The sequence below is a fragment of the Pinus tabuliformis genome, chromosome X, assembly GCF_031772625.1.
Source record: "Pinus tabuliformis cultivar Carrire ecotype Pingquan chromosome X, CPIR1, whole genome shotgun sequence".
In the NCBI taxonomy this organism is placed as follows: Eukaryota; Viridiplantae; Streptophyta; class Pinopsida; order Pinales; family Pinaceae; genus Pinus; species Pinus tabuliformis.
In genome coordinates this window covers 1,280,933,749-1,280,956,512 of record NC_142308.1, presented here as the reverse complement: position 1 = coordinate 1,280,956,512, position 22,764 = coordinate 1,280,933,749, and the positions used below count along the sequence as shown (strand labels likewise).

General features: G+C 40.2%; 1 protein-coding gene across 3 annotated transcripts in view; it reads left to right on the top strand.

Moving 5' to 3' along the window:
* LOC149144721 (isoleucine--tRNA ligase, cytoplasmic-like) overlaps positions 1 to 22,764 on the top strand; it is a 739,557-nt gene that overhangs the window by 486,724 nt on the left and 230,069 nt on the right. Inside the window, exon 25 of one of the 3 annotated variants that reach the window (XR_016264930.1) lies at positions 17,206 to 17,427. The exons of the other annotated variants lie outside the window; for them this stretch is intronic. The gene's annotated coding sequence lies outside the window, so the exon portion shown is untranslated. The remainder of the gene's footprint in view (positions 1 to 17,205; positions 17,428 to 22,764) is intronic. 3 annotated transcript variants of the gene reach the window in all.

Genomic DNA, 22,764 nt, shown 5'->3' with positions numbered 1-22,764 from the left:
CTGACGCAGGGGGTTCGAGAGCTATGTTGAGGCTAGCAAGGCTGACGCAAAGCCTTGGAGAAGCGCTCGAAGGATTTTCATGGGGCAAACTAGTGTTGAGAAGCTGAATGTATGCTTCCGAGAAGAGGTATTAGTACCGTATAGAAATCTCTGTTGGGCGGCCAGTTTGGCACCCTCGTTGTACTCAAGAAAGCTGCTTAATAATAAAACCCTCAGATCTGTTGCACCCATTTTCCCAGGTTGGGTTTTTCCGTGGATGATTGTCTACACATCTACAAAAGCCTCTGCGTCAGCTCTCAGACCCTCTGGGTCACCCACGCTTGCCTCTTCAGCCTCTCCATAGCTCCCAACTGCCTCTACGTAGCACCCAACTGCCTCTACGTCAGCCTCTCTAGGCTCTGTGCTGTCTCTCTGGCATTATCTTTGCCTCTCTGCTATGTATTCTCGGCCTCGTGCCGAACTGCCCCTCGCTTCAATAGATCACTGGTTTGATTCTCCCAGCAAAAGCATGCTCCAGAAAATCAAACTGACTGATCAATATGGTGCATCTCCAACTAACCCTCAAGCCTCCTCTTATACTTTTTCTGTTGAGTCTTCAACCACCGAGATTAAGTCCCTAATCAATGACGAAGATTATATTTGGCTTGATCCATGTCATTTAGAACATTTTCACACAATTTTATATTAATACCCATTAATATTTTAATTTTCCTAAGTTTAAACTTAGAAACCTCATTAAAAATATTAATTATTTTAATATCTCTCCAACTGGGTGGAATTTCTCCAATTTCTGGGTCTTGAAGATCTTATGTGCCTTAGCCTCTCCACCAATTTTCATGGCTACAGCACATCCGATGCTACCACAAATCAACACTCCCTCTTAGTGAGGAATGTGCTCTAGTAATGCTTTACCATGGAAACATCACACTGATTCTCCGCATCGGTACCTGTGTTGATGCTTGGCCTGCTACCTCACATCATCCGCACTACTGCTTCCTGTACCGCTGCCCATGACACTACTACTGCCACTGCTACATCTATACTACAACTCCCTCTCAACATGTTGCCCATGCTGCCCCTAGCACTGTAACTACTAACTGCTGCACTGCAACTCAGTTATCAAGAAGCACGTAACTGACTTCTCCCAAATATTGACATCCCAGTCAGTCTAGAAGCCACGTGAAATTGAAGATGCCTTTGCTGCTATCCTGTGCTCCCTCTACTGCCACTGCGTTGTTGCATACATCTCTTTGTTTCTCGCACTGTTGCACCCTTCATTGCGCTGACTCAGATTTTTGCACCCAAGCACTGCCTTGCTGCTCCACTACACTTTGCTCGACTCAACATCTATCATTCTGCTACTATTGTTAAGGGCTCTTGTAACCAGATATGATCCAAGAGTTTGGGCACCTCAAGGATCCTACCCCTAATTTGTAGTCCTCCTGACTACAACTTGATGTCTCCCCACCTCTTCTCTAGAGGTGCATGAGCACTCATGGCATAGTCGCCATTACTCTCGACTTCTTTCTTTGCCTTAGCTGGAGCTGTCTTGGAGTCAGAAGCCTCTCCCTTGTTTTTCTTCCATGGACACTAGGATGCATAATGTCCCAACTCCCCACAATGGAAGCACTTCACCTTGGAGATGTCCTTCTTCTTCCTCTTCCCTTGTTGTCCCGCAAATGTTAGAGTCGCATCCTCCTCCTCTTCCTTGATTCGACTTCCCTTGCCACTACTCCCCGCTTTGGTCAACTTCTTGATCTCTTCTTGGCGAAGAGTTGCGCACATCTCCTCCCATCCTAGAAGAGTAACTCTACCCAAAATGCCTTGTACAAATGTCTCGCACTCCTCGGAGACTGCATTCAAGGTAGTCTTCACCATGAACTCTGGATCCAATGTAGACCCTATGGAAATAAGTTGGTCACGAATCTTCTGCAATCTGAGGAGGAACGGATCTATCTGCTCTCCCTTCTGCATCTCATACGACTGCAGCTGATTCTCCAATAGCATCTTCCGCTGCACGGAAGTGCCCTGATATAAAGTCATCAAAGTATCCCACATTTCCTTTGTTGTGTTCTTCTCAGCAATATGTGGTACAACATGGTCTTTGACCTCATCAAGGATCATGCACTTCGCCCTCGCCATTGTATCCTCATACTTCTCATTTTCCGCTGGGTCAACCCGGATAGCCACGGTTCTCAAGCCAAAGTCCTTGATGCGATGTCAATCTAGGACTGACAGGATCCTGGCCTTCCAAATAACAAAGTTGGAAGCCCCATCCAACCTATCATGATCCCATAGTTCATTCACTACCATTTCAACTCCTCTTCTGGACTCCCTCTGAGTTTTGAATTCCCTCCTGGAAATCTCCCTCTAAGTCCTGATTTCCCTACTAGAAATCCTCCCGCCAATTGTCGAACTGCTCCTCTCCAATCCTTCCTGCAGCTGCAACTCAGATCTGGATTTCTTGGCTAGAAATCCATCAAGGTAGACTCCCTCTACGTTGGTTTTGTCCCCTTAGGTACTGTTCTACACCAATAGAAACAACACCCCACCAGCTTCTCAATCACAATCTGCCCACAACTTTCCAAGCCCCAACAACTGAAGAAATTGAGCCTTTCAAGCTTTACGCAATCCCAGCAATGGCAAAATCTGCTCCTCCTAACCACAGTGTCGATCCTTCCTGGCTGAGAAAGATGATCGGGCACTGCGTAGGTCTGATCTACCCCTTTATGCCTCTGCGCTGATCCTCCTCCTGGCTTGAAATGATAAGAAGGCCCTCTGCGTCACTCCTTCTATGTTGCTTCTGCTTTAGAACATCGTTATCTCTCAGGACAGCTGCTACTTCTACAAATTCTCCAGATTACTGCTAGTGCCTTCAGTTTTCCTGTGATCTGCAATGCCCTGATACCATATTGAAATTTCTAAGTCTGACATGTTAGAAATCCTTACTGCATTATCTGGTTTAATTTCTCCTACATGTTTATTCCATTAACAAATTATTTATAAATATAAATATTGAAATAACACAAATGCAACCTTAACTCATATACAGATCAACAACTAAAATAACTAAGACAAACACAAAAGGGAGACCGTTATTTTTGGACAATCATCCCCGTAAAAACCCAATGCGGGAAAATCGGTGCAGCAGATATGAGGATTTTATTATTATGCAATTTTTTAATACAAACTAGGGTGCTAGAAATGGCTCACCCAACAGAGAATTCCCTCAGTAGTAGTACCTCTCCTCAGAGACATATTCCGGCTGATCAGTCACCAGATGAACCATCCACAACAACAATTGTAGCTTCGACTACTCTGCGTCACTCTGCAGGGACTGCGTCACCCTTCCGGATCACCAGCACTCAGTCTGCTCCACGAAAATTCTTTTAGCATTGCCTCTTGGCCTTGCATCAACTCTGCTAGCCTCTGCATCAACTCTCAGACCCTCTGTGTCACCCACGCTAGCCTTTTCAGCCTCTGCGTAGCTCTGAGCTGCCTTTGCGTAGCACCCAACTGCCTCTGCGTCAGCTTCTCTAAGCTCTGCACTGTCTCTCTAACACTATCTTTGCTTCTCTACTATGTATTCTCAGCCTCGAGCTGAACTTCCCCTCGCCGCAACAGATCACTAGTTTGATTCTTTCAGCAAAACCCTGCTCCGAAAAATCGAACTGACTGATCAATATGGCATATCTCCAATTGACCCTCAAACCTCCTCTTATACTTTACTTGTTGAGTCTTCAACGACCGAGATTAAGTCCCTAATCAACGGCTAAGATTATATTTGGCTTGATCCATGTCATTTAGAACATTCTCACCCAGTTTTATATTTTTTTTTTCTGAATTTAGACTAATTCTATTAAGCAAAAATATTGTACAAGAGGATACATTCAAGAGAGACAGGAAACCGGCAACCGGAAATGATAGGACTATCAACCTCGGTTCCGGAGAAGGAGTTAAACAAACAAGGAGCTACAACAAGTCGCTGGGAGCCTAAAGAAGCATTGATTCCTACCCTGAAAGGGTAGAGGCCTCAACACGAAGCTTTTTCCCTTTCCTTTTTTTGACTTCAACCCAACCATTTTGGGGTGGATGAGCGATAACAACTTGAAGATTGGGGTCCTCCACAGGGGAGCCCTCCTTTTCTGAATCAGAGGAGGAGGACAAATGGACGCGTTTCTGAGCAGTGGCTGAGTCAGAGGAAGGCACCAGACCATTGGTGGAAGGGACCACGAAATGAGGGGCCTAATTCAATTCTTCATCGCTATCTTCATCTTCAGAGCTGGAGGAATCAGAATCCACGACTGGAGGAGGAGAGCAAGGAGCCCATCGTTTGGACTTGGGCTTGGAGACGTTGGCCTTATTCTTTTTTGCCGGGCGAGATGGGCATGTATTCTGCAAATGCCCAGATTGGTGGCAATGGCGGCACCGAAAAGCAGTATTCTCGTAATCCAGTGTTTGGGTCCAGACAAAGTCGTTTATCTTGAGATTGATTTGTTCTGGAAGCCCTTTGCTCAGGTCTAACTCCACACATTCTCTTGCATATGAGTAGAGACCTTTGGATTCCCGCCATAAATCTCCCCTAATGAAGCTGCCCAAGGTGTCGCCTATAGCTCTAAAGACACGAGTACTCCATAGGTGGGCAGGTAAGTTTGGAAGCCTGATCCATACAGGTGTCTTGGTAATGACTGCAGTGGCTGGATCAAAATCTGGGAACCAAGGAGTCAAGAAGAGCCCTGCAGTTCCCATGAACCAAGGGCCCTCTGCTAAGGCCTTTTCATAATGCTTACTGTTATCAAATAGAACAATGAAGTAACCTTTTGAACAAAAAAAGATCTTACAATGATGTGTCCAGTTTGCATGGATCCATGCATAGAGATCCTGAGATCGTGGCCACAGTCCATTAAATTTGCAAATGATGGCTCTTTCTGCAAATTCTTGAAGTTGGGTTGCCAGATCTTCATGGATGAGTTCAGCAGAGGGAACTTCTTCAATCTTGTCAACCAAGAAGGCCTTAGATTTAAGGGCTTCCGGGGGTTTGGGGTTCTCAGAGTGAACTGCGTCTTTGTATGAGAAGGGCCGAGTAGAGGATGACTGTCCCGCAGCACCTCCTCTTAAACGAAGGGTTACCAGTGACCACCACAGAGTTGTTCCTGGAAATGCTGTAAGAAGAGAGGGGAAGAGGGTCTTCAAGTTGTTTACCTTGAAAGAGAAGTCGCTGAAGGCTTGATGGGATCCCCATCCTGCGTTCTAGATTCAGTTTGAGTTCCTGCACCAGATCTGAAGGACTGACCCATTGCATGATGGTTCTACCTGTAGGCTGAGAAATTTGGATCTGAAAGGAGTCAGAGAAGGGCCTTGACCCCATGCCAGGGCTTCTTGTGCTTCCTAGAGCAGATCTGTCGTGGCTATTTCCCATCCGGGGGATCGGACCTGCAAGATCTTGGCCGATCTGTTTGATGAGAGCCCGATCTGATTGATCAGCGGCGGATCTGGGGATTTTATACCTTCTTATGCTTGAAGTGAACGTCCCGGCTCCTTGCATCGTTCTCCCAGGGGCGGAGGTAGCAGATCCGTGAAATGGGTTGCGAGTCCTTCGCTGACAGCGATGCGAACCCCGATTCTCTGTAATTGTTTGAACTTCATCTGGTAGGGGCGGCAAAATAATTTGGGATTTCCAGGCTCCAGGTAGCACTGTCCATATTTTCCATGCAAATCCTTCTCTGCGATTTGAGACTGCGGTTCGGAATAGGACAGAGCCAAGATGTATACAGATCTCTAGATCTGGCTAGAGCGTGGGCCTTTCTGTCTTCTGGGTGACCGAATCTGTCAGATCTTTGTCCGATCTGAAGATACGACTGCGTTTCGGAGAGCGAGTGATCGCCCCAGATCCAAACAAAGGCCATGCGAATGCTGAGATCTCATACACTGGTTCATGGCAAAAGCGCACAGGTAACTGTCCGGCCGAGACCACAATGGCGAATGCAGATCTGTTGTGAAGGCAAAAGGATCCCGAACTGTGCTTGCTGAGGTTGCCCCGAATGCTGGACTGGAAAGTTGCGTGAAAGATGACTACAGAAACCTTCTCCGCTGCCATTGTTCCTCGAAGCAACCCTCACCCAGTTTTATATTAATACCCATTAATATTTTAATTTCCATAAGTTTAGACTTAGGAACCCCATTAAAAATATTACTTATTTAATATTTCTCCAACCAGGTTGAATTTCCCCAAACCATTTATGGGTCTTGAAGATTTTATGTGCCTTAGCCTCTCCACCAATTTTCATGGCTAGAGAACATCTGATGCTATAAAAAATCAACACCTAATCCCTCATATCATTAACTGCCATCTCTGCTCAAATGAGTGTCAAACAGGTTCTCCTCCCTCTTTCGCTTGTTGACCACTGGAGTGGTAGCTGATGATTATATGAAAACTCCATGCCCAAGGATTTACCAATGGACACTTGTACCATCAGATATTATCAGTCAATAGAGTTTTTAAACTCTACTTCTATTTTCTCAACATCTTTTTTGTACCCAGATTCCACACCCTACAGAGAATTGTAATAAGTGATACTAGTAATGATGAGTTTTGAGTCTGTAACAGGCCTAGGATGTTGGGACTCGATCAGCAAATGAGTACGCCTTGAAGTGTTTTTTTTATTTGGTTAATTACCCCTTTTTTTCTCGAGCGGATACTTTTCTGGGTTTTTTCACTCACATTTTACACCAAAGTCGAGGTGACGGTTTGAAGGTTGAGCCCCTAACACATCTTAGTGTCTAGAGTCGATGTATATTACCATACTATATGACACAAAAAATTTAGTGGAATTTGGCTAGGTCTAGGTAGTCATTTTTTAAATTTTTAGATTTTTCGTACTGCGGAAATTACAATAAAAATTGTATTTGTAATGTAATAAGTGATGTTTAGAAAAGTTCTATGGGGTATGAGTAATGAAATTTGCACTTCTCACCCTCAACTTTCTAAGATGACACTCTTTGAGGGGTTAAGAATGCGTTTTAAACCCTCAAAACCCACTTTTCCTAAGTTTAGTGGGAAATCTGACAATTAATTAAGCCAAAAATTAAATAAATGGTGAAAAATAAATATCCACACGTGCTAAATGTTGTGGAAATGAGGTGGAAAACTATGGGGGAGTTAAAGTGAAGTCCCAAGGTGATGTGGACTCCTAAAATCAAGGAAAGGACATGTGCTAAAATAAAATTGAATTTCTAGCATTAAATGAGAAAGTTGCTTACTTGGAAATTCGAATTTGTGATGTTAATGCACATTTGAGAGGATTTAGGAGAATAGTTGGTGGAGTTTTTTGTGCAAAATTGTCCCCACATGAGTTACCACCCATATACACTTGTCATTCCATCATAAAATTTGAATTTGGCACAGAAGGGAAGAAAAAAATGATGTCCACTTGCCAGAATTCGACTTTTACACTTGGAATTGGAGCTACATTCAACAAATTTGAATTTTTCTTTGGGATTGTCACCTCATGCCACTTGTTTAATCACTTCTACATTGGAATTGACTCCCACAGTTCTATATAATAGAGCCTTGAGCTCTCATTTGTATAATATTGTTACCAGTTATTGTACTTGCTAAAGCATTGTTGCCTTGTATACTTTCAAAAATATCAATAAAGACTTTGGAGTTTCATTCATGAAGTGTTCCTCCTTTGGGAGTGTGATGAATTGTTGATCATTGGTATAATTATTTTTACTCAAGATTTGATCTTGCATTGACATTTGATTTAGAAGTATGCTCTAGCTGGTTTTAAATTAATCTCTAGAGTTTCTTATCATTGTTTATTGTTAAATCTATATGAAACTAATTCTTGATTGAAGTTTTGTAGAGGGAACATCTTGTTGGGATCACAGAATCAAGCGTGAGGGGAAGTCTTCAGAAAGACCAACCCACTCTTGATACACTCTTAAAGGAGTTCTCATTTGTTCTTTGAACCTCTGTAGTCTTATCTTACAAAGTGGTTTTGCAGGGGTTTTGGCACATAGCTTGTACACAAGCCGAACACTTCTAAATTTAAATCTCTTTTACAAAAACAGTGTACTTCGTTTCTTTCATTTGCTATCTAAGAGCTTGAAGATGGCTAAGAAAAGAGCGAGAGTTCACTCTCACTCTTTAGCTTAGCGTTTTGTAAATTATAATTGTACATATACATTTTATCTTGTTGATTTTTTCACTAATACTTAACTTATTTTGGAATAATTGTTTGGATTGTTTGCTAACTCTTGTGTGGCGGATTTTGAAGAGAAACTTCCCGCAACATCTAGCAAGTGTTTGCAGGACCTTTGACAAATGTTGGGGGTTTGATTTCCAAGGATGTCATGAGCCCTTTTGAGGCTTATTTTGGCCAAGTCGAGTTCACTATAGGGCTGCCCATTTTCCTCTCTAAGCCATGGGCATTTGGAGGAAACTCACACCTTGTATCACTTGCATAAGTTTTGTGAGATCTTGTCACTACTTTCTCAAGAAAGGATGTCTAGTGTGCAAGTTTCAAGCAATTATTATGGAACTCTCCTTGAAGTTTAGTTGAGGACTTTGAAGGGCCCTCTTCTCATTGTAATATTAATAAAATATCTAATTGTTTGTGGGAGCTTGGGATTTCTCCCATGGTATCCTATCTCCCAATTTAGAGGGAGTCTTCTCTTGGGTGGATTGACATTTGCATGGTTTAAGTTTTCATACTTCATTCACTTGCATGTTTTAATTGGGAATTAACACAACCTCATTATCACATTTCATTAAGTTAAAGTTTGTTACGATTTCATTTGAGCTTTACATTCTCTATCTCATTGTTGCTTGAAGCTACAAGCTTACACTTTACTTTAGCCAATTCATCCTTTACATGCAAGCATTTTATATTCTTAACAAACTTTGATTCGTTTCCATTTACCTTGGTAAATTGTTTCATGAGCACTTGAATACATGCTTCAATTTTATGCTACATTGTTATCTTGAATATTGGAGCAATTTATTGTCGTTGTCTATTTGAAACAAATTTTACTTGTATCATTTTAATTCATTTATGAAACACATGCAACACTTGTAAGCTAATTTTATTCCTCCAATTGAAGTTATAATGACAACTTATGTTGAACACTAATTAATTTTCAAGCATTGCAAATCAATCTCTTTGAAGCATTTGCATGTAGCATTATTTTAATTTGGGGAATTAATACAATTTGCATTTCATCTAGTGTAAGAAGGCCCCAAGCCTCATTAAAATTTTACCTCCAACATAAGTTGGTTGAAGTAGACATCTTAAGAATCTTATACTCCTTTATTGACTCCTAACTGTGAAATCCATAGCTTTGGGCGAGGGTGAGGTCTCGCATTGAAGAGTTAAATTGTAATCTTGTTGTAAAGATAATTAATAAAATTAAGCAAGAGCACTATCCATTACATTTACTTTACTTGTCTCTTGATGGTTTGATTTTACATATGCAAAGTCTATTCCAAAGCAAGTATTGTAATCATGTAAAACAAGTGCTTTCTTTTCATGCTTCAAGTCTAATTGCATATTGATGTCTTGGTTTAGCATGTCGTTTCTTTTACATTTCCAAGTTAATTAATAATTTTTGGGTTTTGGCAATATATGTTTCACATGTTTTGATTTATAAAGTTGATTATCTCAAAAGCATTTTGTATCTTACATATCTTGTGCTAACAATTCTTATTTACATTTCAGGGCTACTTTTCTTTTTCTTTTGAGAGCATTGCATTTTACTTTGAGCAAATATATCTTTAAATTGTTGAGAAAATTTCTTATAAGGCACTGGTTTTATGGTTTTTAATCATATTAATGATTGACATTGTTATTTCAAGTTGCTCACTTCATATTTGCTCATAAATCCTTAAAAGTAATCCATTTTCACTATAACACTCTCCTGGAAACTCACAACTTTTAACTTAACTTTTCATTAGGGACCACCCCGCTTAGTTAACCTAGGAGATATCTCAAATGGAGAGAGTCGGGATTAGTGTGATAGCCCCTTCTCTGAGTTCCCTACCACTAACCACACCTTGTAGGGTTGAAGGCTTTTCTCTCTAACTTGTAGGTAGGTGTAGGCGGCAGGGTCAACATTTTTGGCGTCGTTGCCGTGGACAAGTTTTCTTGTACCTGAGAAATACGACTAACTTTTGGTTTTTGCATGTTGGATATTAGAGTCAAATTCCTGTTCAAGTGGCAACTCCACTTATTTCATTTTCTGCAAGGATTTTTTCTTGAACCTTACTTCTTGTAGATTTCTTGCTAATCTTGGATAGGAGCCTCTCTCTGGTATCCATTTGCTCTTTCAGGGTCAAGCAAGCATGACATCATGAATGATTTGTTTGCCCCTTGTGATTTTACTAACATTTCAGGGTATCCGAATTTCATTCTAGATGAAGCCATTGAGGCTATTGAAGAGTTGCCTAGTTTTCAAGGTAACAATGCCATCATACTGAAACTCACCTTAGGAATTTCCACCTTTGTGTGACCAAATGGTGCCATGATATTAACCATGAGGATGTTAAAATGAGGCTTTTCATCTTTTCATTAAATGGCGATGCTATGGATTGGTTCATAGACTTACCTGCTAACAGTTTCGAATCTAGAATCAATAAATGATGCCTTTGAAAAAAAACATGGAAATGAAAGAAAGATCAAAGTGAAAGCAAATGAGAATGATAAGGATCTCATCAAGGGGTTGACTCGAATGATTAAGGATATGCATCTCAACCAAGCTCAAACTCATTAAGACCATGGAGGAAAATCATGCATGAGCAATAAAGGCCATGGAAGTAAATCATTCTAATCAGAAGACCTCTATTCAAAATAGGTTGCTCGCCATGGAAGAAAAACAAGTGCAATTAATCAACACCATTGAAACAAATCATGGCAAGGAAATAAGTGTTATAAGGCTAATCAAATCACTTTTCAGAATAGGCTGGAGAAAATGGAAAGGCTACAAGTACAAAAATTCCAACTTAGGTCAAATGATGAATGGGAAAAGAACAAAGAAACAAATCATAAGCCTCCCAATCCACTGAAGCAATCTTCATCTCATTATGAGGAGGTCATTTACTCCATTGAAAAATGGCTAATTGATGGAGACTTGGATAGCAAGGAAACTGAGGGGAATCAGGTTTATACTTATGAGATTGATCCATCACCCATGTCAGAGTAGAAGCAGAATGGACAAAGGCAGGTCAAAGAAGTTTTGGATACTTTGAATTTTCCATCAGAGCATCATCAAGATCGGGCAGAAAGGTCTACTTTGATCACAACAATATCAACATCACAATCGATTAAGAAGAAAAGGAAAAAGCAGAAAGGATTTGGTAAATCTAATGACCATGTACAACACACTGTTTTCAAAACCGTTTTTGAAAACCGGTTACCGGTCTAACCGGCCAATTAGCAAGGGCGCCGGTCTAAACCGGCAAAAAAACCCGGTTCAATCGCCCATTTCACTAAAATTTGCCCTAAACCGGTGCTAACCGGCCGGTTCTGTCCTAAACCGGCCGGTTAGAGGCATGCCCACCGTGTAATGCAAAAAGTGTATGCGCACTGTGTTTTAGGGGTTTCGGGGGGAAACTAAGGGTGTTTTCCCTCCAAAAACACCCTCTCCAAGCCTTTAAGAGGCCCCTCTCACTCTCATTTGTCTCACACAACTGTTTTGGAGTGTTTGTGAGTGTTTGTGAGCTTGGAGAGTGTTGAGTTTTTGGCATTTGCTGAAGTAGTCATCTTGGAGTTGGAGTTGGAGCTATTCTGGAGATAGTGTGTAGCTCTCAGTGGAGTTGCCATCTTCAAGAGGAGGCTAAGGAAGCTAGTTTGCATTTCCAGGTAAGGATTTGCACTTGAAAATTCCTTATTTGACTGTTGTCCGTGAATTAATTCTTTTTTATGTGTTATAAACTTCTCACTTCTATGATCTACCATCCAGGGAGTCATCATGCCTCCAAAAGCCAGAGATACTGCATGGGCTCATTGTGATATGATTGATGGAAAAATGATCTGCAAATATTGCCAAAAATCCATTCAAGGAGGGGGTATTAACAGGTTCAAGCAACACTTGGCTGGGATAGGAGGCCATGTAAAGCCATGTGGAGCACCAAATGAAATAATAGGGCATATTAGGGCAGAATACCTTCAGAAGTTTGAGACTCAAGTCACTGAACCAATAGAGAAGTTTGTGACTGCAAAGTTTGGGAGTCGAGACTCAACCAACTGAGTTTGATCATGATGACTGAGACTCATGAGAAGTTTCAACTTCAAGTGATAATGTTGATCACTATTATAGTATTACTATTATCATATATGTAAAGTCTAGACTGAAGTCTTGTAGTAGGCCACTGGCCCCATAGTTTGTAGGCTTTGTTTTTGCACTCTAGAGGCCATTTAGAGCCTCATTGCTTTATGTATTTTGTCGATGATATGTATTGCACTCGGTGCCATTTTGATATATTCACCTTTACATGGTATATAAATGAGCAATCTTTGCATATTTTGTCTCTATTGGCTTGGAATCATGCTTTTAAATCTTAAAAATAGTTTTTTTCATTAAAAAATAATTATTTAATGTATTTTTCTAAAACCGGTTCGTTTAGACCAAACCAGTCCCAGTTAGACCGGTTCCGGTCGGTAAACCGGTTCATTAGGTGGACCGGTCCGGTCACCGGTTCCGGTTTTAAAAACATTGGTACAACACAGTGTTGAGACAGATCAAAGTCCTAAAATATTCAGAATTAGATAGGGCACATCAGAAAAACCACCCATGGATTTGCCCGAAAGTAAGCAGGTTCTCAGCATGAACTTCATTGAGCACATCAGATGCTATGGGACATCTTTTTGTATCATATTTCTAACCTTATCCCTTGTCATTTTTGTTTAATTAGTTTTATTTCGTGAATAAATTGTCATTGATGCTCTTAAAATAAATTTTCATTTCTTCATTTTTGTACCTGATTTCATTTGATGATATTTAGAATGGATACTGCTAATATATGTCTTTTGTCGATGGATGCAGATTCCAGGTTCTTGCACACTATCACTTCGTATCTAGGATACATCCCCATATGGAGCCAAATGTTGGCCACTGGAGTGGCACCTAATGATTATATGAAGACTCCATGCCCAAGGATGTACCAATGGACACTTGTACTATTAGATATCATCAGTCAACAAAGTTTTTAAACTCTACTTCTATTTTCTTATCATCTTTCTTCTACCTAGATTCCACACCCTGTAGAAAATTGTAATAAGTGATACTAGTAGTGATAAATTTTGAATCTGTAATAAGCTTAGGATGTTGGGACTCGATCAACAAATGAGTACACCTTGGAGTGTTCTTTTTATTTGGTTAATTATCCATTTCTTTCTCAAGCAGATAATTTTCTCAGTTTTTCACTCACATTTTAACCCAAAGTCGAGGTGAAGGTTTGAAGGTTGAGCCCCTAACACATCTTAGTGTCTAGAGTCGATGTATATTACCATACTATATCACACAAAAAATTTAGTGGAATTTGACTAGGTCTAGGTAGTCATTTTTTAAATTTTTAGATTTTCCGTACTGCGGAAATTACAATAAAAATTGTATTTATAATGTAATAAGTGATATGTAGAGAAGTTGTATGGTGTATGAGTAATGAAATTTGCACCTCTCACCCGCAAATTTCTACTATGACACACTTTGAGGGGTTTAAAATGCGTTTTAAACCCTCAAAACCCACTTTTCCTATGTTTAGTGGGAAATCTGACAATTAATTAAGCCAGAAATTAAATAAATGGCCAAAAATAAATATCCACACATGCTAAATGTTGTGGAAATGAGGTGGAAAATTATGGGGGAGTTAAAGTGAAGTCCCAAGGTGATGTGGACTCCTAAAATCAAGGAAAGGACATGTGCTCAAATAAAATTGAATTTCTGGCATTAAATGAGAAAGTTGCTTACTTGGAAATTCAAATTTGTAAAGTTAATGCAAATTTGAGAGGATTTCGAAGAATATTTGGTGGAGATTTTTGTGGGAAATTGTCTCCACATGGGTTACCACACATATACACTTGTCATTCCATCATAAAATTTGAATTTGGCACAAAAGGGAAGCAAAAAAATGATGTCCACTTGCCAGAATTCGATTCTTACACTTGGCATTGGAGCTTCATTCAACAAATTCGAATTTTTCTTTGAGATTGTCACCTCATGCCACTTGTTTAATCACTTCTACATTGGGATTGGCTCCCAAAGTTTTATATAATAGAGCCTTGAGGTCTCATTTGTATAATATTGTTGCCAGCTACTATGCTTGCGGAAGCGCTGCAGCCTTGTACACTTTCAGAAATATCAATAAATACTTTGAGGTTTCATTTATGAGGTGTTCCTCCTTTAAGAGTGTGATGAATTGTTGATCATTGGTATAATTCCTTTTATTCATGCTTTGATCTAATTTGTTTCCATATGCTCTTGTAGATTTGTTAATGTAGAGCTATCTTGCATTGACATTTGATTTAGAAGTGTGCTCTAGGTATAGAATGCTCTAGTTGGTTTTAAATAAATCTCTAGAGTTTCTTATCATTGTTTATTGTGAACTAATTCTTGATTGAAGTTTTGTAGAGGGAACATCTTGTTGGGATCACAAAATCAAGCATGAGGGGAAGTCTTTGGAGAGACCAACCCACTCTTGATACATTCTTAAAGGATCTTTCATTTGTTCTTTGAGCCTTCCTAGTCTTATCTTACAAAGTGGTTTTGCAAGGGTTTTGGCACATAGCTTGTACACAAGGCAGGCACTTCTAAATTTAAATCTCTTTTAAAAAAACATTGTACTTCGTTTCTTTCATTTGCTATCTAAGAGCTTGGATATGGCTAAGAAAAGAGTGAGAGTTTACTCTCACTCTTTAGCTTAGCCTTTTGTAAATTATAATTGTACATATACATTTTATCTTGTTGATTTTGCCATTAATACTTAACTTATTTTGCAGTCATTGTTTGGATTGTTTGCTAACTCTTGTGTGGCAGATTTTGAAGAGCAACCCCCTGCAACATCTAGCAAGTGTTTGCAAGACCTTTGGCAAATGTTGGGGGCTCAATTTCCAAGGATGTCATGAGCCTTTTTGAGGCTTATTTCGGCCAAGTCGAGTTCACTAGAGAGTTGCCCATTTTCCTCTCTAAGCCGTGGGCATTTGGAAGAAACTCACACCTTATTTCCCTTGCATAAGTTTTGTGAGTTCTTGTCACTACTTTCTCAAGAAAGGAGGTCTAGTGTGCAAGTTTCAAGCAATTATTATGGAACTCTCCTTGAAGTTTAGTTGAGGACTTTGAAGGGCCCTCTTCTCATTGTAATATTAATAAAAGATCTAATTTGTTTGTGGGAGCTTGGGATTTCTCCCATGGTATCCTGTCTCCCCATTTAAAGGGAGTCTTCTCTTGGGTGGATTGACATTTGCATGGTTTAAGCTTTCATACTTCATTCACTTACATGCATGATTTAATTGGGAATTAACACAACCTCATTATCACATTTCATTATGTTAAAGTTTGTTACAATTTCATTTGAGCTTTGCATTCTCTATCTCATTGTTGCTTGAAGCTACAAGCTTACACTTTACTTTGGGTGGTAGGGTCAAGATTTTTGGTGCTGTTGTCAGGGACAAGTTTTCTTGTACCTGGGACTTACGACTAACTTTTGGTTTTTGCATGTTGGATTTTAGAGTCAGATTCCTGTTCAAGTGGCGACTCCACTTATTTCATTTTCTGCAAGGATTTTTGCTTGAAGCTTACTTCTTGTAGATTTCTTGCTAATCTTGGACAGAAGCCTCTTTGGTATCCATTTGCTCTTTCAGGGTCAAGCGAGCATGACATCATGAATGATTTGTTCGCCCCTTGTGATTTTACTAGCATTTCAGGCTATCCGAATTTCATTCTAGATGAAGCCATTGAGGCTATTGAAGAGTTGCCTAGTTTTCTAGGTAACAATGCCATCAGTACTGAAACTCACCTTAGGAATTACCACCTTTGTGTGAGCAAATGGTGCCATGATATTAACCATGAGGATTTTAAAATGAGACTTTTCATCTTTTCATTAGATGGCGATGTTATGGATTGGTTTATAAACTTACCTACTAACAGTTTCGACTCTCTAGAATCAATAATTGATGCCTTTGAAGAAAAATATGGAAATGAAAGAAAGATCAAAGTGAAAGCAAATGAGAATGATAAAGATCTCATCAAGGGGTTGACTCGAATGATTAAGGATATGCATCTCAACCAAGCTCAACTCATTAAGACCATGGAGGAAAATCATGCACAAGCAATAAAGGCCATGGAAATAAATCATTCTAATCAGAAGACCTCTATTCAAAATAGGTTGCTCGCCATGGAAGAAAAACAAGTGCAATTAATCAACACCATGGAAACAAATCATGCCAAGGAAATAAGTGCTATAAAGGCTAATTAGATCAATTTTTAGAATAGGCTGGAGGAAATGCAAAGGTTACAGGTACAAAAATTCCAGCTTATGTTAAATGATGAATGGGAAAAGAACAAAGAAACAAATCATAAGCCCCATGATCCACTGAAGCAATCTTCATCTCATTATGAGGAGGTCATTTACTCCATTGAAAAATGGCTAATTGATGGAGACTTAAATAGCAAGGAAACTAAGGGGAATCTGATTTATACTTATGAGATTGATCCATCACCCATGTCAGAGCAGACGCAGAATGGACAAAGGCAAGTCAAAGAAGTCTTGGACACTTTGAATTTTCCATCAGAGCATCTTCAAGATCGGGCAGAAAGGTCTACTTTGATCACAACAATATCAACATCACAATTGATTAAGAAGAAAAAAAAAAAGCAAAAAGGACTGGTAAATCTAATGACCATGTACAACACAGCATTGGGACAGATCAAAGTCCTAAAATATTCAAAATTGGATAAGGCACATCAGAAAAACCACCCATGGATCTGCCCGAAAGTAAGCAGGTTCTCAGCATGAACTTCATTGAGGACATCGAATGCTATGGGACATCTTTTTGTATCATATTTGTAACCTTATCCCTTGTCATTTTTGTTTAATTAATTTTATTTCGTGAATAAATTGTCATTCATTTCTTCATTTTTGTACTTTATTTCATTTGATGATATTTAGAATGGATACAGCTAATATATGTCTTTTGTCGATGGATGCAGATTTCAGGTTCTTGCACACTATCACTTCATATCTAGCATGCATCCCCATATGGAGCCAAATGTTGACCACTAGAGTGGCACCTGATGATTATATGAAGACTCCATGCCCAAGGATGTACCAATGGACACTTGTACCATCAGATATCATCTATCAACAAAGTTTTTAAACTCTATTTCTATTTTCTCATCATCTTTCTTGTACCCAGATTCTACACCCTGCAGGTAATTGTAATAAGTGATACTAGTAATGATTAGTTTTGAGTCTGTAACAGGCCTAGGATGTTGGTACTCGATCAACAAACGAGTACACCTTGGAGTGTTTTTTTTATTTGGTTAGTTATCCCTTCTTTTTTTCAAGCGGATAATTTTCTTGGTTTTTCACTCACATTTTAACCCAAAGTCAGAGTGACAGTTTGAAGGTTGAGCCCCTAACACATCTTAGTATCTAGAGTCGATGTATATTACCATACTATATCACACAAAAAATTTAGTGGAATTTGGCTAGGTCTAGGTAGTCATTTTTTTAATTTTTAGATTTTACGTACTGCGGAAATTACAATAAAAATTGTTCTTGTAATGTAATAAGTGATGTGTAGAGAAGTTGTATGGTGTATGAGTAATGAAATTTGCACCTCTCACCCTCAAATTTCTACTATGACACACTTTGAGGGGTTAAAAATGTGTTTTAAAGCCTCAAAGCCCACTTTTCCTAAGTTTAGTGGGAAATTTGACAATTAATTAAGCCATAAATTAAATAAATGGTGAAAAATAAATATCCACACATGCTAAATGTTGTAGAAATGAGGTGGAAAGTTATGGGGGAGTTAAAGTGAAGTCCCAAGGTGATGTGGACTCCTAAAATCAAGGAAAGGACATGTGCTCAAATAAAATTGAATTTCTGGCATTAAATGAGAAAGTTGCTTACTTGGAAATTCGAATTTGTAAAGTTAATTCAAATTTGAGAGGATTTGGGAGAATATTTGGTGGACTTTTTTGTGGGAAATTGTCCCCACATAGGTTATCGCCCATATACACTTGTCATTCCATCATAAAATTCGAATTTGGCACATAAGGGAAGAAAAAAATGATGTCCACTTGCCAGAATTCGAATTTTACACTTGGCATTGGAGCTCCATTCAACAAATTCAAATTTTTCTTTGGGATTGTCACCTCATGCCACTTGTTTAATCACTTCTACATTGGGATTGGCTCCCATAGTTCTATGTAATAGAGCCTTGAGCTCTCATTTGTATAATATCATTACCAGCTATTGTGCTTGCGGAAGCGTTGTTGCCTTGTACACTTTGAGAAATATCAATAAATACTTTGGGGTTTCATTCATGAGGTGTTCCTCCTTTGGGAGTGTGATGAATTGTTGATCATTGGTATAATTCCTTTTACTCGTGCTTTGATCTAATTTGTTTCCATATGCTCTTGTAGATTTGTTAATGTAGAGCTATCTTGCATTGACATTTGATTTAGAAGTATGCTCTAGGTATAGAATGCTTTAGTTGGTTTTAAATAAATCTCTAAAGTTTCTTATCATTGTTTATTGTTAAATATATATGGAACTAATTCTTGATTGAAGTTTTGTAGAAGGAACATCTTGTTGGGATCACAGAATCAAGTGTGAGTGGAAGTCTTTGGAGAAACCAACCCACTCTTGATACATTCTTAAAGGATCTCTCATTTGTTCTTTGAGCCTTCGTAGTCTTATCTTACAAGGTGGTTTTGCAGGGGTTTTGGCACATAGCTTGTACATAAGGCAGGGACTTCTAAATTTAAATCTCTTTTAAAAAAGCATTGTACTTCGTTTCTAATCAATGGCTTAAATCATCTTGAGTTTAACCTCCTCTTTTTCTAGAAGATTCACACACAGCTTCATTAATACACTTTAATTATTTTAATTTCCCAAGTTTAGACTTAGGCATCCATTAAAAATAATTGATAATTTTAATTAAACATCTTCCAGGTGGAATTTCCTAAAATGATTGCTGGGTATTGTGAAATGCATGTCCTAGCCTCCCTGCAAAATCTCAAGGCTAGAGCACATCCGATGCTACCCAAAAATCAACACTCCCTCTTAGCGAGGAAAGTGCTCTAGTGTTGCAACCCACTGAAGCATCACTCTGATTTTGCAACATCTCCTGCTGCATTGCTGATGTCTGGCTCTACTGCCGACCAACTAATGCGCAACTCTAATTTTCGCTACATCCGTTCTATAGCTAACTTTGTTGAACTGATGTCCACTACTGCATCTGCATTGCAACTTTGTTGTTGCTACCACTGCAACGAAAAAACATCCAAAATTCTGAACTAATTGTGTTCAGTATGATGCATTTGTCATCCGAGTTCTGGCTGTCGCTAGACTTTGCACTATCACTAAAGCTTATGCACTGTTGTTGACTCTACTCTATGCCAACTGCACTATTGCCAACACTAGCTCCGCGCTGCTTAGTATCTGACCGCTACTAGCCTATGCATCTGTCACTCTGGCACTTGACTGCACCACCTGACACTGGTCCATCCTGCTACCACTGATTATGGGTCCTGTAGCAAGGTCTTGATCCAAGAGGTGGACTCCTCAAGGATCCTATCCATCCTTTAGCTCTCTGTAGCTACAACTCTAGATCAACCCACCGCACCCCTTGAAGCATCTCAGAAATCATGGAAAACTCTTCCTCCAGCCTAGAGGAAAGCTTGTCAATATTAGCGAACGCAACTTGTTGATCCTGGTTCTCCTCCTTGCCCCTCTTTCTGAGAGGACACTGAGTGTTGTAGTGGCCCATCTCGCCAGACCTGAAGCACTTGATCTTTGAAAGTCATTCTTCCTCCTGCTTTGCTCCTGTTGCCCCTTTGATGCAAGGGCCATGTCTTCCTCTTCCTTCACAGCCTTTGTCCCACTGCTGCTACTGCCACTGATTGTGGCCTTCACCAGATCACGCCTCATCTCCTCTTGCTGCAGATCAGCCCATACATGTTCCCCATCTGGCAGGTGTTCTTTGCCCAACATGCTCTAGACAAACACTTGCCAATCTTTAGAAACGCTACAGCACTAATCAAACAAACTCTGTAGGTCGGGGCCCTGACCCTATTGAAGCCAGTTGATCTCGGACTTCCTGAAGCCTCTTAAGAAATGGGTCTATTTGCTCCCCTTTCTGCATCTTTATGCACCTCAACTTCTCCTCCAAGTACATCTTCCACTGCTCAGAAGAGCCTTCATATAGTGTGGCTAAAGCTTCCCACATTTGTCGGGCAATGTCCTTGCCGGCTATTTGGAATACTACATGATCTCGAACTCCATCTAGAATGATCCTCCTAGTCTTTTCCACATCAGCGTTGTACTTCTTGAGTGGATCTGCATCGGCGGGCACAACTACCACACTATTGACATACATCTTGAGATCATGCTCATCTAGAAGGCAGGAGATCCTAGCCTTCCAGATCACATAGTTGGAGGCTCCGTCCAACCGATCTTCATCTCTCAATCATGTTGGTGCCATTTCTCCTGAAAAAGTCAAACTTCTCCCTCTTCTTTGCGCAGTTGTTGCCCAGTTATTCACTCCCTTCTGGAGTGAGAAATCCTGCACACAACTACTGCTGCTCTGCTTGGAAAATTCAGACTTATTGGCTGGAAGTCCTCTGAGGAAGAAATTCCCTTAGTGTGCCTTCTTCTTTTTCTAACACCTTTCTGCCCTAGCAACTGTTATAGAAAAATTGCGTCCCACCTGAACACTGCTCTTTGCTAAAGTTGCTTCTTCTTTGCTCCCTCTGTCACTGACAAATCTCGATCTGGAAAATCTCTCTCTATCGACTCGCTCAGAGAGAGATTTTTCGTTGAGAATCTTGTCCTCCTAGCACTGGACTGCACAATCATTCTGGGGATTCGATCTGTTGTCTACGCAGCTCTTCGATCTCCCTCTTCAGCTCAGCATTGGGATCTTTTAGCTCTGCTCTCCTTCTTAATCGTGCTCTGATACCATGTGAAAAATCAGTTACCCGATTCCCTACTGCAGCAACTGATTAGATTTCTCCTAGTTAATTTTTGAATCAAGTTATTTACAGTGTTACAGAGTAAACATTGAAATAAAATCTATTGCAGCCTTCACAACATAAAACACTGTGGAAACAACTACTGAGCAAGAAGGAATTAGCTGTCACACAATTAGCACCGTTGTTTTTGGACAATGTCCCCGGAAAAACCCAATGTGGGAAAACCGGTGCAACAACTGAGGGTTTTAATTATTATGCAGTAGTTTTTGAATACAATCTTTGGATGCCTTAGTGGCTATCCGATATAGAGAATTCGACTGGTAGAGAATTAGTGAGAAATACGTCACACTATCACTGGAGATTCGACATTGATCCACCCACTGAATGGATAGCCCCAAGTTGCCTCTACGTAGTCACTGCGCTGCTCTGTGTCACAACTGATAGGGACTGCGTCACTCCCTCTGGCTGATCAATCTGCTAGTTGGATGCTCTATCCTTTGGTACTCCGGTCTTACAGCTCGGTTCTTGGCACTAGATCTGATCTGCTCCTCAACAAATTTGCAAATCTCCTCAAGGCCTCTGCGCTGCCTCAATGTGGCTTTACGCTACCCAGCGTGGCTCTAGGCTGCCTCTTCTAGATCTCTCTCTACCTCCTTTGAAATGTATCCCTGGATCAGGAAACTCTCCAAACGCAAAACTATCTGTTGATTTGGGGCAGCATCATATGTGCTCTAGCCATGAAAATTGGTGGAGAGGCTAAAGCACATGAGATCTCCAAGACCCATAAATGGTTTGGACAAATTGTACCTGGTTTGGGAGATATTAAAATAATTAATATTTTTAATGGAGTTCTTAATATATTAATGGGTATTAGTATAAAACTGGGTTAGAAGGTTCCAAAAGTCATGGATCAAGCCAAATCTAATCTTAGCCGTTGATTAGAGATTTAATCTCGGTCGTTGATGGACCAACGAAAAAAGTATAAGAGGAGGCTTGAGGGTCAATTGGAGGACACACCATAGTAATCAGTGATTCTATTCTCTAGAGTGGGGTTTGCTAAGAGAGATAGAATCAGTGATTAGCAGTGAGGGGCAGCGAATACATAGCAGAGAGGCAGAGTTGGTACCAGAGAGACAACGCAGAGCTAGGAGAGGTTGACGCAGAGGAAGCTGGGTGCTATGCAGAGGCAACCAGGAGAGGCCAGTGTGTGAGACACAGAGGGTCTAGGGACTGGCATAGAAGCAATAGAAGCTGATGCAGAGGCTAGCAGAGCTGACGCAGGGCTAAGAGGCAGCGCTAGGAGGATTTCGTGGGACAAACTAGGCGTTGGTGAGCCAGGTAGGGTGACACAGTCCCTATTAGAGTGACGCAGAGCAGTGGGAGCTGCAATTGTTGTTGTGGGATTGTTCATCCGGTGATTATTCAGCCATAATATCTATCTCCGAGGAGAGGTACTACTGTCAAGGGCATTCTTTGTTGGGTGAGCCATTTCTAGCACCCTAGTTGTATTTTGAAAACTGCATAGTAATAAAACCCTTTGAATCGCTGCACCGATTTTCCCGCATT